This window comes from Astyanax mexicanus, chromosome 1 (genome assembly GCF_023375975.1).
Source record: "Astyanax mexicanus isolate ESR-SI-001 chromosome 1, AstMex3_surface, whole genome shotgun sequence".
NCBI classification, from domain to species: Eukaryota; Metazoa; Chordata; class Actinopteri; order Characiformes; family Acestrorhamphidae; genus Astyanax; species Astyanax mexicanus.
The window spans coordinates 87,526,495-87,545,553 of NC_064408.1; the positions used below are offsets into that span (position 1 = coordinate 87,526,495).

Here is a 19,059-nt window from a genome sequence, read left to right on the forward strand (position 1 = left end):
TCAGCACGTTTTATATGTTAAAATCCAGTAAAATGTACAATATTCAGATATGTTAAAAACACGAAGATTCGTTTTGTTTTTACAATATTTTAGCTCTAAGAGTGATGACATGTAAAGTCACACCATTCACTGTGATGTGCATGTGCTCACCTAGTGCTGGATGATGTGGCCAAAATTTTTATCACGATATATTCCTTAATTTCGGTCGATACGATATAATTTCGATATCGATATAAATACTTTGAAGGCCTCAGAAAAACTGCTAAGAATCCCTGCAATGGAAATCTGTACACTACTGTCTGAAATTTAAGTCTTTAAAGCATCGTCTCACAAAAACTGTATAATACTTTAGAAATAAAAAATGGTCAGAATAAATCAATGCTCACTTTTATTTGCATGTAGCAAAATAAAAACATGACATTCCTGTCAAACATAAACCTATAACCTATATACATATTACCAACATAAAAAACTTTACATTACATCAGAGGCAGAGCTTCTTATTCTTTCGTAAACATATTTAACAGATCAAAACAAAAGTGCTTCAACCAGGATAAGGAATATTTTCACTTTCTCATACAATTCAGGCCTTATTGATAGGGACAGCATTTTTGCTCATTCTCAGCTTTTAACATACAATGGTGTTTGAAGGTTTGTGAACCCTTTAGAATTTTCTGTATTTCTGCATAAATATTACAAAAAAAAACAGATTTTCACGTCTTAAAAGTAGATAAAGAGAACCCAAATGAGACAAAAATATTAACCTGGTTATTATTTATGGAGCGAAATTATCCAATATTACATATATGTGAGTGAACATTTGATTATGTTTTAGATCACATTTATGCAGAAATATAGAAAATTCTAAAGAGTTCACAAACTATCAGGCACCACTTTAATTTGAGTCTGACAGTTGATTAATACAGTGTTTATCTCAAAATAACTTAATTTTACTTTAATATCTACATAAATATTTGATTTTTAATTTCATTAAATGTGTTAATATTATTTACATTACAGCATAAAAGAATACAGTTATACAATATTTATAGTGTAGCGGCATTTCTACCAGTATACTTAAAAAATAAATACTGTCTGAATGTATCTATTTTAATGATGCTTACTTTTTGAATTGATAATTTAATTATTTTTAATTAATTAATTAATTTATTGTTTTTTAGTACACAAGTACTTGCTGTTGCATTTCATGTCATGTTCTTTTAGTAGTTTTATTCTGTGAATGGCCTCTATGTATGGAGCATACTGTATTAATAAACTTGCCTTTAAAACCAAACCCCAGTGAAACTCATTGTTCAGTCCTAGAACTGTTCAGATTAAAAGTAAAGAGAATTCAGGGGCAGTGAGGAAGCGGTCAGTGTGGGTTATGCAGACACTCGGGCGTTTGCTAAGCGTGGAGTGTGAGGCTGTCAGGACGGAGGGATGAAAGAGGAGATAATAATGTTGTCAGGTGAAAAAGCTGGACCGACATGTGTCACTTTAATTCCAGCCAAACTGCCCAAAGCTGGAGGTCCGGCGTCCACTCCGGATCATCCTCCAACTGATTTTAACACGAGTGAAAACACACAGCTGGGGACAACACAGCCACGGCTCATGTGTGTGTGTGTGTGTTTGTGGGTGTTTGTGGGTGTGAGGGTCAGAGGTCAGCATAAGGTCAGAAGCGATTTGTCCACTTGGTGCTGACTGAGTGTCCAGTTTCAGCGCCATTACTGCAATGTCTCTTAAAGCAATATTTCATCAAATATATAATTGATCAGCCAAGACATGTTTGGAGTTTCTTTATGTTCACACTAAAGCTTTGAGGATAGTGTAGCTAACACATAATGGAAGTTTGTTCCACAAAAAAATAAGCAGTGGAGCTCTTATTGTTAACTGAATTAGTTCTGTTGCTTCAGTGGCCTTGGCTGCCCAACTACATTTGAAGGATTTGACTCAAACAAACCTCAAAGTGTGAAGACCAGGTGAAGGCCAGTTTAAGACCTGTGTGGAATAAGCTGTTGAACCCTTGTGGCTTTAAATAAAAAAAAAATGTAGTTAATCTGTTAAGAAAAAAAGCATTATTTGTACTGAACTTACTTGTACTGAGTTTGACATTAAGATTATTTAACATATATTAATAAGATAACATCAGAAAAATGCTTTCAAACACAGATAAATAAAGAGAATAACAACACACAAATGTTGGGACAGGCCCCTGACCGTTCCATCAACTCTGACCTTTGACCTGTCAGCACACTTATAGCTGTAAATAACATACACACAAACACACGCTCACACACATTGAGTCTGACTGTAATTGAGTGGGATTGGATTCATATCTAAACAGTAATTAAATGTTTTGAAGCAGCAGCACATTTTATTAGAATTATTGACATATTGTTTATTTAATTTCTGACAGAACAAAACAGATTTTTTTTTTACTTTTTTGGAATTTGAAATCTCCGCCTACCTTTTATATTATGTAAAGACTGCATGATCAAAGGACATAAAAATAACTTAAAAATGTATGGGTTTTTTTTTATTACTGTAACTCACAACAGATCCAAAGTATTTTAACAACATTTACACATTAACATATACTTAATGTAAAAATACCATTAATAAGCAGAAATATAGGCAAAATTTTGTCTAATAAGGTATTTCTCCATTGACCATCTGAACAATTCCCTCTACAAGACCTCTGAAAGTGGTACCTAAAACCAGGACACTGGCGCATTCTATAAATATTAATTCCTGTAAGTTGCAAACTGAACATTTGGCAGATTGGATTAATTCAATTACTTCCACAAATAAAAAAAATGTTTACTTCAGTGGACACAGTATGGCAGTACACTCTCAATGAAGCAGAGATAGTAGGACACCAGCAGCTTCTCCTGTAGGTTGTTTTTTCCTGAGTATTTTCAGAGAGTAAAGTCACTGCTGTGCATTCTTGATTACTGTGGGGGTATTGTTGTTCCAGAAAAGATATTTTTAAAGTATGTATCCAGAAAAATAGATTCTCTTTGTACACTACTTGTCGATGTTCAGTAGATCAGTTTCTGCTCTATATTTCCTAAAGTCTAATCTGAGTGTTAACCCCTTAACAGGTTATTGCACACAACTATTACCAAATAATGGATCCAATCAGAATTCTCTTGGCCCCTTTTTCGAATTGTGGGGGAAAACATTCAAAAACATGGTTCTGTTTCTTTGGGGAAATGGCCAAAGTGGCAATAAAACCAGTGATTACATTACATAGCATTACATTAGATTTGGCAGACGCCAAAGTGACTTACAATAATTATGTACAATTTAAAAATAGAAGACATAGAAATTCAAGGGAAAAAACAAAGGGAAACAATGGCATAGAGGAAAGAAAGGAGGGAAAAAAGGAAATTAGGTAATAAGTAGTTAGTGTGTTAGAGGTGTTAGGAGAGTATGTGCTCTTTGAAGAGTTCTGTCTTCAGGAGTTTCTTAAAGATAGTGAGAGATTCTCCTGATCTGGTAGTGGAAGGTAGTTTGTTCCATCATTGGGGAGCTCTGTATGAGAACAGTCTGGATTGCTTTGTGTGGATTGAGATTGGTAAAGCAGGGCGACGTTCATTGGAGGAGCGCAGCGGCCGGGAGGTAGCGTAAGCCTTCAGGAGTGAGTGCAGGTAGGAAGGAGCTGTTCTGTCATCACCTTGTAGGCAATTGTAAGAGCTTTAAGTATAATACGAGCAGCAACTGGTAGCCAATGGACCTCAATAAGCAGTGGGGTGACATTAACCCATTTTGGCTGGTTAAGACCAGACGTGCTGCTGCGTTCTGGACCAGGTGAATTGATTATATGCTCAAATAAAAAGATCAGTCGAAATTGCCATAGTCATCAATATATGGCCAGAAAATGAAATTCTTTACATTTTTGTTACCTGATTTCAATGGCTCTCATCAGTGCATGTTTGTCTCTTTTGGTGGGTTTGGTTTGCATGCTGGTTAAATGTAAGTATGTATGTATGTATGCATGTATGAGAGAGAATATAAGGGGCACTGTCAATCAAACTTATTGACAGGTGACCTTTTGACCTTTGCACTATCAATCAAACTTTTTGACAGGTGACCTTTTGACCTTTGCTAGTTGCCCTTTGACCTCTCCCCCACAGCACATGCCTCCTTTTCTGGAATGTGACCTTTGACCCCTCAGATCACCCTATGATGCTGTCAGTTATTAATTATGTTTTCAATCATCTGTAATTACTTTTGACCTTTGCCATGTGCCCTTTGACCCCTCCCCACACCCCGTGCCTCCTTTTCTGGAATGTGACATTTGACCCCTCAGATCACCCTATGATGCTGTCAGTTATTAATTATGTTTTCAATCATCTGTAATTACCATTGACCCCTCAGATCCCCTGACCCTTGAACTCTCTTAATTATTTTTCTGACATCAATGACTACGAGTCTCCGGTAATTATGTTTTCAATCATCTGTAATTACCCCTGCCATTCGTCATTCATGTTTTGGATATGAGGTAATTTAAACCATGGTGACACACCGCCCCGCCCATCCCTCCGCCCTTCCTGCCCCATCCCCACCTCTTCCCGTCCCGCCCAGCCCCGCCCCCATCATTATTCAGATTGTCCTGATTGGTCAAAAAAATTCCCGCCAAAAGTATTGACCAATAAGGTTGTTATTCCTATGGAGCAATCACAGCAAGCCTGCGAGTGAAATGTGTATTTAAGAGTTAGCGAGATGTGTGAAGGACCGAGAGAACGGAGCAATGGCTTGTGTTTCTGAGGTTGCTGAAAACCAAAGCTTCCCATACCGGGATTTGAACCCGGACCGTCTGGATGAAAGCCAGAAATCCTACGCGTTAGACCATATGGGAGGATCTGTAGAAGAAGAGCACGATGACGAGAATCTAAAAAGGTACCGAACAAGGGAGAGCATTCCTGAACCAATCGCTCAAGGAGCGCTCAAGACTCAAGTCTGGCGTTTGTCAGATGGAACTTACTTTGGTTTTGTTTTTCTTAAGGATATATATAGCGTTGCTATGTACGTCGGAAAAACGGATAGATACGATGATGCCTCAGCTCGTTTTACTTTGAACCATATAGAATGGTTTAGCTTCAGAAGACACTGCTCTGTTTTTAATGCCTACGTCAATTACAGAAATACAGAATGCAGCCCATTTTTTCAGGAGAACATGAATTTAATTTGGAAACCTCTGAATACAGGAAAGTCTAGGCGTTTTAATCTCGCGCCGGTTATGACAAGCCTCGGATGTAATGTAAGCCTCAGTGTCATTCAAGATTTAAAATGCTATGCAATTGAAAATGACCTGCACTCGTGCGATTTCCAGGTTGTTTTTAATTCAGAAGACTTTAAAAGAATGAATCGTGTCTACTTCGCAATAATTGACAGTCTGTTCTATATGAACAAATAGATTTTCTGATTATTGTCAAACATACAAAACCAACATTAATTATATTCTTAAACATTAAACTTTTATATTACATTTTAATACTTTTTTAGCCTATACTTTTCTATACTTTAGCTAAATTACCTCTCTTTCATGTGAGTTGAGATAGTTAGAGAGGTAAGTGGTTGCTGGTGGAGTTAAGGGGTGGGGGGGTGGCGGTTTCCTGAGAGTAAGATATGAATTAGTTAGATCAATCAGTGTATTGATGGGTAAAGGAACTAGTGAACTAGCCCATTGTTTGATTCTCACATGTTGCTTCACGCGCAACTGGCTAAAAGGGATTCCAGACTCCCAACAGAGTATAGACTATTGATGATTCAACAGCCGGGGGTAAATGCAGTAAACCATTTACCCAGGATTGGTTTACAATCCTCAGTCTATTGTTTTTTAATGAATGTTCTGATCAGATCAGCAAAATTTAAAACAGAGCAGTGTCTTTTGATGTTTTGAATCCTTTGTTAAAAAAAAAAAATGAAACACACACACAAACTCACACACACCACACACCTCCCACTCTTTTCTGTGATGTCATAACCTGAGGTCATCAATCAAAATCACTGTATAAAAACCCGTTGGTAATCCACAATTTACATTCTGGAGCCAACACAGACGCTTGAAGACCTCAAACGCTTTGACGCTCCTTGATTTCAACCGCAATATGGACTTTGGTGAGAGAAAAAACTTTTAATATGAAATTATCACAATATATTACTTTTATTAAAATTACCTTTAAGTAGTTAAATGACTGTTTCTTATGGTTTAATAGGAATTTAATAGGAATCACTCATCTTTCAGCTTAATTAATGTGAGTAGTTAACATTGTTCTATGTATCCTATGCAAAATCGAATGTAAGTGATATTTAAGACTACTTTTCTACGTAATATATGAAATATGTAGTATATACATTCATCTTTTATTTTATTTTAGGATCAGAATGTTTCATTGTTGAAACTGTGACAGACTGTGATGCTGTGACAGACGAAAGTGTGCTATATCATCCATTTCAAAGTAAGTTTTTATTAATTTTTGATTAAAAATAATTATTTAATTTCAAACGTGATGATTTGATTCCTTCAATATGAAACTCAAATTTTATATATTTATATTTACTGATGTAGTAATTTAATTTACTTTCTAAAAAGTTACATGATACATTTAAGTAAACTACTGTAACAGTTGTTTTTAACAAACTTTGCTAAAAATGTACAAAAGTATATTTGGAAATAAGTATTTTAGAAGTATACTGAATTACATTAAACTGAAAGTCTATTTAAAATACACTATATTGTACTTTTTAAAAAGTATGATCGAATTTCACTTTCAAACATTTGATGAAAGCATAATATTAATGTACTTTTAATATATTTTAAGTAATTGCATAAATCTATTAGCATATTTACAGCATACTTAGAAACTTCTCAATATGTTTTAAGTATAGTATATATTTTATATATTAAGTAAGTATATATTTTTTTCACCAGGGTTAGTAGCCTCATTTCATGACATTTCATGTGGTTCATTCACACCTTGACTATTTTTGTCAAAAATATTAGAAAATATATTTTTTTGATTTATCATTTCTCAGTTTTTTTTGTTACGACACATAGAATGTACAGTATACAGGTGTAAAATGTTTCATTTTGTTTCTTTTTTGCTGATGCTTATGCTTTTTTGCTCTTTTTCTCTATGTGTGTGTATAAGTGTGAGTGAACACTCACTAAAAGATGTGTGCACATTATTGCTGCAAGATTGTTAAGCATCCAGCTCTGCAGATGTAAAGAAAAGCATGAACATAACCAGTTAACAAAGATATGGAGCAACAAATACACCAGAGTATGTTAAAGACGCTCTCTAGAATAGCACTGTAAATAAACCCTGCTACAAGTACAGGACAGTATTGAATAACAGTGGTCACTGTGATTATCAGAATTATGCTAACTGCTTTTCTCTTTGCCTGATTAGCCTCGTCTCTCTCCTTCCCTTTCTGACCTGGACCTGGATGCTTCAGTGCCCTGACTACAGCTAAACAGCAGAATAGTTTAATAATGAGGAAAACTGACCAAAGTGGCAGGACAGTATAAATAAAGATGTTATTAACATTTAAGGGAATGAACATACAGATTATACAATAGCCAAGAACTCCCATCCATGCAGCAGCAGAACATGCCAGCCTGTATCTCAGGGGCTTGTACTTCAGGAAAGTGACAGGATGGACCACCGCCATGTAACGCTCCACACAGATCAAACAGAGAAACAGAGGACGGGCGCAGATAAATACCCCCCCCATAAAAACTACTAATGGTGTAAATTCTAAACAGACAAAACTAAGAACATAGAATAAACAGCGTATGCAGATGAACATCTCGTTAACAGTCAGATTGAGGCCGAAAACTCAGACACAACCGCACTTCCTTTTCTCATCAAAATAAGCCACAAGACGTAGGAATTGATAGGTAAACCCACAATGAAATTGATTGCATAACCTGGAATGTACATAGGGTCTGTATATCCTGCCCCAAGGATTCCTGCTTGTAGTATTTCTAAACAGGTTTGAGATGGGTGTGCTGGAAAGCCCATCAGAGACGTTCATCTTCAGAGTGCACACCCCTTCTCACGATAAAATATGAAATCTGAAATAAATTACACAAAGAAAATTATATAAGGGCCAAATATAATGAAACAAACAGTCTGTTTTCTTTATCAGAACAAATTCATTGTATAGTGTTTTTTTTTTTTTTTTTTTTTTTTGTGTATAGATCTAGATCAACATAGATCTAACGTGTTCAGTTGATATAGTCATGATAAATATCATAACTACCATAGTAAACCATAGTAATGAGTTAAAAACAGTTAAAAAGTGATCTCACCTTTCAGTCATAAACAGAATGCAGGATACCACAAGAAGAATACATTAGTATATTAATTTAATGGACTGACTAATTATCAATTCACATTAGTTTAAACATTATTAATCATTATATTTTAACTTAATTAAATTCTAAATTCATTATAATTTACAGCATTCTTAAGCCTAAAATTGTACAAATTAGTGTTGTGTAAAATGTCTTAACTAGTATTATTTAACAATGTTCATTACTGTCATAAGTACTGTGATGCATCCTTCCTGTAAATTGTTTCTGAGTTCAGCATTGTTGAGAACTGCACCCTTAAAATGATCAGTGTATTGTTCTGAGAACAGCAACATCTTTATCTGATACACAGATGCTCTTCTTTGTCATCAGTTTCAACTTAAAGTGATGTTTATTTGATGGGGTAGGATTTGGTGGTCTACTAGGTTTTGTATAGTTATTAGGGTTTCTCTATAATATTAAATAAATAAAATCTAATTAAATCCAAGCTCAAATGTTACACAATAAATGGTAAATAAATTGATTCTTATGAGTTTTTCTACTACTGTAAATATGCCATTTTAAATACAACAGCATTAATATACAATAACCTTTTTTCAAATCATTATGTATATATTTTACTTTAAAGTAAGTAAACATCAGAAGATATTCCATAATAAAAATATATATATTTCTTAATGCATACGTACTGTATAGGCAGAAAAACTTTAGATCCATAAGTAGTCAAGAAAAGCAGACATCTGGCTAATTTACCATAAAAGGCATCTGTTTGAGTTTGTGTGTGTGTGTGTGTGTGTGTGTGTGTGTGTGTGTGTGTGTGTGTGTGTGTGTGTGTGTGTGTGTGTGTGTGTGTGTGTGTGACTTTATTTAATTTATGACATGTGATTTTTCATGCATTTAAATGTATGCTAAGCTAATGTCAGTAAGGTAAATGCCAGTAATGTTTGACATGAAGGGTAGCAGTTTTATGTAGCATACATCAATGTAAATTCAATAAATATTGACTAAATGCAATAAAAAAATTCAAACAAAAAAAACTTTTCATGTGATGTAAACTACATCCAACATCAACAAAAATAAAATCTACAGCCAGAGTTATGTGGTTATGTGACAGTTCTTTCAGTTATAGGCAGTTCAGTTATAAGCATTGATATACTGTATGACGTGTACTATTTTAATGGTAGCAGTATAACATGGTAGAGTTATATGTTAATCCCTGGTTTAACACTAGAATGACAAAGACAGTAATTTTGATTAATTATTTACACAAGAAACCACCTGTATAAGCGGATGGGTTACTTTTATTGTATTAGATTATTTTTTGCATTGTTATGGAATTTTTACTACAGAACACAATAAGTGCACATGAACAGCTTCTCTTTTTAATGCTATTTCAGTGTCTGACCGCTGCTATTGTTCACCTCAGAAACAGCTCAGAATCATGCTTTCATTTACTAAACACAGTAAATGTAAAACTGTATATAAACAGTACATAATCACTTTTTTTTTTACACAAATACCAATGTTTAAAATCTCTCTCACATTATTTATGTTTCACTTAGAAATGACATAAACAAGGTGTAATAAGTTTCTTCAATGTATTAGAATTAGTCTACTCTTTAAGTAAATGTAAGTAATAAAGAAAATAAAAAAAATAAGAAAAAAACACTCAAATATATTTCACCTCAATTAAGTGGGTACATAATTAGCAATAACAATAAGTAAATGATCAATATTGTTTTCAATCTGTAGAGTTATATTAGTAACTTTCACATGTATAAATAAGTAATTAGTATAAATATATAAATATTATATTATAAAGAAATAATAAAATATTATTAGTATAAGTAGTATGATTTTTATTTGTACAAGATTTTAAAATGAGGCCAGTTCAACAGCCTGATCTTTAATCTTATGTTGTGTTCAGTACAAATGCAAAACAAAAGAAACATGTAAATAAATTACAAACCAAATACAAATGTGTGAAAAAGGTCACCTGTCAGAGACAATGCATGAGTTTAAATTAATGTTGTAAAGGAGATTAGGGGAGTAAGATATTCAACTTTGTTAATGTATAAATAAATGAAAGAAAGACAATTGTTATTATTTAACATTAACCTTTACTAAAAAAAATTGGCTTGAGTACAATATATGGTTACAAATGAATTTTAGCAGGATACAAAATACTACAATAGTAATCTTTTAAGAACTGCAAACTTGAAGCAGAATTGCGAAAACTAGAGCTACAGCAAATCTCTAGCTACATTCAAACTGCTTAAAATATTAGAAAATATTTTTTCTGATTTAACATTTTTTGTTGTAACACATAGAATATTATGAAAGCCCATTCCCGCCACCTAAAAAATGAAAAATAATCCAACACAATCTTGTATTATTATTAAGTAAACCGCTATCTAAATATTTTGAAATACTAAGTCATTATTTTGAGATAGTAAGTCATTATATTGAGATAGTATCTCAAACATTAACATTATTAATTAAACAACATTAATTTAAACTCATGCATTGTCTCTGACAGGTGACCTTTTTCACACATTTGTATTTGGTTTGTAATTTATTTACATGTTTCTTTTGTTTTGCATTTGTACTGAACACAACATAAGATTAAAGATCAGGCTGTTGAACTGGCCTCATTTTAAAATCTTGTACAAATAAAAATCATACTACTTATACTAATAATATTTTATTATTTCTTTATAATATAATATTTATATATTTATACTAATTACTTATTTATACATGTGAAAGTTACTAATATAACTCTACAGATTGAAAACAATATTGATCATTTACTTATTGTTATTGCTAATTATGTACCCACTTAATTGAGGTGAAATATATTTGAGTGTTTTTTTCTTATTTTTTTATTTTCTTTATTACTTACATTTACTTAAAGAGTAGACTAATTCTAATACATTGAAGAAACTTATTACACCTTGTTTATGTCATTTCTAAGTGAAACATAAATAATGTGAGAGAGATTTTAAACATTGGTATTTGTGTAAAAAAAAAAGTGATTATGTACTGTTTATATACAGTTTTACATTTACTGTGTTTAGTAAATGAAAGCATGATTCTGAGCTGTTTCTGAGGTGAACAATAGCAGCGGTCAGACACTGAAATAGCATTAAAAAGAGAAGCTGTTCATGTGCACTTATTGTGTTCTGTAGTAAAAATTCCATAACAATGCAAAAAATAATCTAATACAATAAAAGTAACCCATCCGCTTATACAGGTGGTTTCTTGTGTAAATAATTAATCAAAATTACTGTCTTTGTCATTCTAGTGTTAAACCAGGGATTAACATATAACTCTACCATGTTATACTGCTACCATTAAAATAGTACACGTCATACAGTATATCAATGCTTATAACTGAACTGCCTATAACTGAAAGAACTGTCACATAACCACATAACTCTGGCTGTAGATTTTATTTTTGTTGATGTTGGATGTAGTTTACATCACATGAAAAGTTTTTTTTGTTTGAATTTTTTTATTGCATTTAGTCAATATTTATTGAATTTACATTGATGTATGCTACATAAAACTGCTACCCTTCATGTCAAACATTACTGGCATTTACCTTACTGACATTAGCTTAGCATACATTTAAATGCATGAAAAATCACATGTCATAAATTAAATAAAGTCACACACACACACACACACACACACACACACACACACACACACACACACACACACACACTCAAACAGATGCCTTTTATGGTAAATTAGCCAGATGTCTGCTTTTCTTGACTACTTATGGATCTAAAGTTTTTCTGCCTATACAGTACGTATGCATTAAGAAATATATATATTTTTATTATGGAATATCTTCTGACGTTTACTTACTTTAAAGTAAAATATATACATAATGATTTGAAAAAAGGTTATTGTATATTAATGCTGTTGTATTTAAAATGGCATATTTACAGTAGTAGAAAAACTCATAAGAATCAATTTATTTACCATTTATTGTGTAACATTTGAGCTTGGATTTAATTAGATTTTATTTATTTAATATTATAGAGAAACCCTAATAACTATACAAAACCTAGTAGACCACCAAATCCTACCCCATCAAATAAACATCACTTTAAGTTGAAACTGATGACAAAGAAGAGCATCTGTGTATCAGATAAAGATGTTGCTGTTCTCAGAACAATACACTGATCATTTTAAGGGTGCAGTTCTCAACAATGCTGAACTCAGAAACAATTTACAGGAAGGATGCATCACAGTACTTATGACAGTAATGAACATTGTTAAATAATACTAGTTAAGACATTTTACACAACACTAATTTGTACAATTTTAGGCTTAAGAATGCTGTAAATTATAATGAATTTAGAATTTAATTAAGTTAAAATATAATGATTAATAATGTTTAAACTAATGTGAATTGATAATTAGTCAGTCCATTAAATTAATATACTAATGTATTCTTCTTGTGGTATCCTGCATTCTGTTTATGACTGAAAGGTGAGATCACTTTTTAACTGTTTTTAACTCATTACTATGGTTTACTATGGTAGTTATGATATTTATCATGACTATATCAACTGAACACGTTAGATCTATGTTGATCTAGATCTATACACAAAAAAAAAAAAAAAAAAAAACACTATACAATGAATTTGTTCTGATAAAGAAAACAGACTGTTTGTTTCATTATATTTGGCCCTTATATAATTTTCTTTGTGTAATTTATTTCAGATTTCATATTTTATCGTGAGAAGGGGTGTGCACTCTGAAGATGAACGTCTCTGATGGGCTTTCCAGCACACCCATCTCAAACCTGTTTAGAAATACTACAAGCAGGAATCCTTGGGGCAGGATATACAGACCCTATGTACATTCCAGGTTATGCAATCAATTTCATTGTGGGTTTACCTATCAATTCCTACGTCTTGTGGCTTATTTTGATGAGAAAAGGAAGTGCGGTTGTGTCTGAGTTTTTCGGCCTCAATCTGACTGTTAACGAGATGTTCATCTGCATACGCTGTTTATTCTATGTTCTTAGTTTTGTCTGTTTAGAATTTACACCATTAGTAGTTTTTATGGGGGGGGGAGTATTTATCTGCGCCCGTCCTCTGTTTCTCTGTTTGATCTGTGTGGAGCGTTACATGGCGGTGGTCCATCCTGTCACTTTCCTGAAGTACAAGCCCCTGAGATACAGGCTGGCATGTTCTGCTGCTGCATGGATGGGAGTTCTTGGCTATTGTATAATCTGTATGTTCATTCCCTTAAATGTTAATAACATCTTTATTTATACTGTCCTGCCACTTTGGTCAGTTTTCCTCATTATTAAACTATTCTGCTGTTTAGCTGTAGTCAGGGCACTGAAGCATCCAGGTCCAGGTCAGAAAGGGAAGGAGAGAGACGAGGCTAATCAGGCAAAGAGAAAAGCAGTTAGCATAATTCTGATAATCACAGTGACCACTGTTATTCAATACTGTCCTGTACTTGTAGCAGGGTTTATTTACAGTGCTATTCTAGAGAGCGTCTTTAACATACTCTGGTGTATTTGTTGCTCCATATCTTTGTTAACTGGTTATGTTCATGCTTTTCTTTACATCTGCAGAGCTGGATGCTTAACAATCTTGCAGCAATAATGTGCACACATCTTTTAGTGAGTGTTCACTCACACTTATACACACACATAGAGAAAAAGAGCAAAAAAGCATAAGCATCAGCAAAAAAAAGAAACAAAATGAAACATTTTACACCTGTATACTGTACATTCTATGTGTCGTAACAAAAAAAACTGAGAAATGATAAATCAAAAAAATATATTTTCTAATATTTTTGACAAAAATAGTCAAGGTGTGAATGAACCACATGAAATGTCATGAAATGAGGCTACTAACCCTGGTGAAAAAAATATATACTTACTTAATATATAAAATATATACTATACTTAAAACATATTGAGAAGTTTCTAAGTATGCTGTAAATATGCTAATAGATTTATGCAATTACTTAAAATATATTAAAAGTACATTAATATTATGCTTTCATCAAATGTTTGAAAGTGAAATTCGATCATACTTTTTAAAAAGTACAATATAGTGTATTTTAAATAGACTTTCAGTTTAATGTAATTCAGTATACTTCTAAAATACTTATTTCCAAATATACTTTTGTACATTTTTAGCAAAGTTTGTTAAAAACAACTGTTACAGTAGTTTACTTAAATGTATCATGTAACTTTTTAGAAAGTAAATTAAATTACTACATCAGTAAATATAAATATATAAAATTTGAGTTTCATATTGAAGGAATCAAATCATCACGTTTGAAATTAAATAATTATTTTTAATCAAAAATTAATAAAAACTTACTTTGAAATGGATGATATAGCACACTTTCGTCTGTCACAGCATCACAGTCTGTCACAGTTTCAACAATGAAACATTCTGATCCTAAAATAAAATAAAAGATGAATGTATATACTACATATTTCATATATTACGTAGAAAAGTAGTCTTAAATATCACTTACATTTGTAACTCATTAATAAATAGTGAAGTGTTTTACACTTTACAATAAGGCTCCTATTTAGTGGTTATAAGTGTTTGTAACTCATTAATAAATAGTGAAGTGTTTTACACTTTACAATAAGGCTCCTATTTAGTGGTTATAAGTGTTTGTAAATCATTAATAAATAGTGAAGTGTTTTACACTTTAAAATAAGGCTCCTGTTTAGTGGTTATAAGTGTTTGTAACTCATTAATAAATAGTGAAGTGTTTTACACTTTACAATAAGGCTCCTATTTAGTGGTTATAAGTGTTTGTAACTCATTAATAAATAGTGAAGTGTTTTACACTTTACAATAAGGCTCCTATTTAGTGGTTATAAGTGTTTGTAAATCATTAATAAATAGTGAAGTGTTTTACACTTTAAAATAAGGCTCCTATTTAGTGGTTATAAGTGTTTGTAAATCATTAATAAATAGTGAAGTGTTTTACACTTTAAAATAAGGCTCCTATTTAGTGGTTATAAGTGTTTGTAAATCATTAATAAATAGTGAAGTGTTTTACACTTTAAAATAAGGCTCCTGTTTAGTGGTTATAAGTGTTTGTAACTCATTAATAAATAGTGAAGTGTTTTACACTTTAAAATAAGGCTCCTGTTTAGTGGTTATAAGTGTTTGTAACTCATTAATAAATAGTGACGTGTTTTACACTTTACAATAAGGCTCCCTTTTAGTGGTTATAAGTGTTTGTAACTCATTAACAAATACTCATCTACAATTTGAAAATCTTGATCGGCAAAAGCAAAATGGAAAACTACATGCTGGGAGCTGCAGTAATTACTTGCAGTGAAATTGCCTGCAGCAAACCAGTAAAGGAAGTTACATCTGGAATGCTGTCCTAAAGAAGATTCCACTCAACCTTAAGGATCACAACAGCACTTTCATGTTCTTTGAACATTAGCGCCTGGCAACATTATATCAATATCTGTGACAACCCCAAGGATGATTTCAGATAGTATGCTGAAAATGTCAAGGTTTTTATTATTTCATATGATAATATACACCACATTATTATAAATGACTAAAAGAGTTAGTGGTGGAATGATTAAACTTGGGAGTTAACTGGTTAAACTGATGTTGACTGATGGAGGATATGGAGATGGAGAAGCAAGTTGAGTTAGATGGAGAAGACAAAGTAAGTGAGTATCTGAAAAGATCTGAAATTTAACAATATAGATGGCTGTGGGTTCACTATTTGGCAAACAACAGGTCATTGTTGCCCTTTCTACGTATGTGTTATAACTGATTATTAATGGTTTTTAAGGCATTTACAACCTAATTAGTAACCATTAATAAACTAATTGTAAACAATTTATAAACCCTTTATAAAGGTAGTCTTATTATAAAGTGGTACCTAAAAGGGTAATGTTTAAGAATATAATTAATGTTGGTTTTGTATGTTTGACAATAATCAGAAAATCTATTTGTTCATATAGAACAAACTGTCAATTATTGCAAAGTAGACACGATTCATTCTTTTGAAGTCTTCTGAATTAAAAACAACCTGGAAATCGCGCGAGTGCAGGTCATTTTCAATTGCATAGCATTTTAAATCTTGAATGACACTGAGGCTTACATTACATCCGAGGCTTGTCATAACCAGCGCGAGATTAAAACGCCTAGACTTTCCTGTATTCAGAGGTTTCCAAATTAAATTCATGTTCTCCTGAAAAAATGGGCTGCATTCTGTATTTCTGTAATTGACGTAGGCATTAAAAACAGAGCAGTGTCCTCTGAAGCTAAACCATTCTATATGGTTCAAAGTAAAACGAGCTGAGGCATCATCGTATCTAACCGTTTTTCCGACGTACATAGCAACACTATATATATCCTTAAGAAAAACATATCCAAAGTAAGTTCCATCTGACAAACGCCAGACTCGAGTCTTGAGCGCTCCTTGAGCGATTGGTTCAGGAATGCTCTCCATTGTTCGGTACCTTTTTAGATTCTCGTCATCGTGCTCTTCTTCTACAGATCCTCCCATATGGTCTAACGCGTAGGATTTCTGGCTTTCATCCAGACGGTCCGGGTTCGAATCTCGGTATGGGAAGCTTTGGTTTTCAGCAACCTCAGAAACACAAGCCATTGCTCCGTTCTCTCGGTCCTTCACACATCTCGCTAACTCTTAAATACACATTTCACTCGCAGGCTTGCTGTGATTGCTCCATAGGAATAACAACCTTATTGGTCAATACTTTTGGCGGGAATTTTTTTGACCAATCAGGACAATCTGAATAATGATGGGGGCGGGGCTGGGCGGGACGGGAAGAGGTGGGGATGGGGCAGGAAGGGCGGAGGGATGGGCGGGGCGGTGTGTCACCATGGTTTAAATTACCTCATATCCAAAACATGAATGACGAATGGCAGGGGTAATTACAGATGATTGAAAACATAATTACCGGAGACTCGTAGTCATTGATGTCAGAAAAATAATTAAGAGAGTTCAAGGGTCAGGGGATCTGAGGGGTCAATGGTAATTACAGATGATTGAAAACATAATTAATAACTGACAGCATCATAGGGTGATCTGAGGGGTCAAATGTCACATTCCAGAAAAGGAGGCACGGGGTGTGGGGAGGGGTCAAAGGGCACATGGCAAAGGTCAAAAGTAATTACAGATGATTGAAAACATAATTAATAACTGACAGCATCATAGGGTGATCTGAGGGGTCAAAGGTCACATTCCAGAAAAGGAGGCATGTGCTGTGGGGGAGAGGTCAAAGGGCAACTAGCAAAGGTCAAAAGGTCACCTGTCAAAAAGTTTGATTGATAGTGCAAAGGTCAAAAGGTCACCTGTCAATAAGTTTGATTGACAGTGCCCCTTATATTCTCTCTTGTATGTATGTACAAATATGCATGTCTTGTTTGACGAATGAATTTAAAGTTTTGCTTCACCGTCAGAAATGAGTTTTTCATCATGAATGAGTCGCCCTGTTGCTTGTCACTAAATCGTGGCTACAAATCGTGTACTTTCATTGGAGAATACAGGTTGCTTTTTGCACTGTTGACTGCTAGTGTGAATGCAGGGTTAGTATGTAATAATCCTTGGAGAGTTAAACAGGTGTCATTAAGCAGGAAAAACAAAAAAAAAGTCAAGAGAATCCCTGGACCCTGCCGAATCCTGTTGTAGACTCTCTCATCTTCTCCTGAGATAGGTCCTACCACATTTGTGTCATCCGTAACCTGAAGATGGTGTTGGCATGATGGCACTGGTTCTCATTGTCAAGGTACAGGAGAGATGGGTGCCTATTGTAACAGTCTAAACATCATTTTATTGTGACAGTTGTTGTTGTGTCTGCTGATGGTTGTCTCTTTTTTTTTGACAGTGGAATGATTGTGGCAGACTTCAGGGAAGGTGGGATGATGGAGGTTGAAGATCTTTGTGAATGCCTCCTTGAGCTGGTGTGGACATTCCTTCAGCACCCTTCCTGTCACACCATCAGGACTGGCAGCCTTCCTCACGATCACTCCTCGGAGAGTGCGCTGTCCATCATGCTCCTGCACAGTGAAGAGGTGGCTGTTGGAGGCTGGTCGAGGTGTCAAGCATGTCTCTATTGTTTTTACCTCATATTGAGTAAAAAACAGTCCCTCTGCCAGCAAAGCATTTCCACCAGCAGTGGTGTGGTTGCTGATCTTGTAGTTGGTATGGTGCTGAATGCCCTGCCACATCTGCTGAGGGTTGTTGTTGGTAAAGAAATCTCAATCTTAACCTTTATTTTGAAGACCACTTTAACCTCCCTCATACCTCTTAGTGGCTTGCCACTACATAGGGTCCTAGCTTCAGGCATTAAACAGAGTTTTGTCCTCTTTTGTTATCCAGATGTTCTGGCTGGGGGACACCCAGATGCATTTATTGATAGTGACATTAAAAGTCCGAATTATTCTTTCAAAGCACTCTTTGAGGTGAGCTGTGAAGAAGAGCTTTTAGGACATGTCTTGATTTGGGCAGCTGTGATTTTATGTTTTTTGGATACAATCCGGGTTAGCACCCGAACATCTCTTTCAGACAGCTTCCTCTTGTGTCCACAGTTAATCCTGTTGGATGTGGTTCGTCCTTCTTGGTGGTATGCTGACATTACCCTGGATACCGTGGCTCTTGATGCATCACAAAGACTTGCTGTCTTGGTCACAGATGCACCAGCAAGACGTGCACCAACAATTTGT

The 19,059-nt window shown here is 34.0% G+C and overlaps 1 long non-coding RNA gene and 1 other non-coding gene across 2 annotated transcripts; one reads left to right on the top strand and one right to left on the bottom strand.

The window, feature by feature from the left end:
- Positions 1–4,792: 4,792 nt before the first annotated feature.
- On the bottom strand, positions 4,793–4,864 carry trnae-uuc (transfer RNA glutamic acid (anticodon UUC)). The gene has a single exon. It is a non-coding gene; the product is annotated as a tRNA-Glu (tRNA).
- A 741-nt stretch (positions 4,865–5,605) lies between these two features.
- LOC125805038 (uncharacterized) lies at positions 5,606–7,758 on the top strand. The gene is made up of 3 exons (XR_007441314.1): positions 5,606–6,263; positions 6,387–6,467; positions 7,422–7,758. It is a non-coding gene; the product is annotated as an uncharacterized LOC125805038 (long non-coding RNA).
- Positions 7,759–19,059: the final 11,301 nt, after the last annotated feature.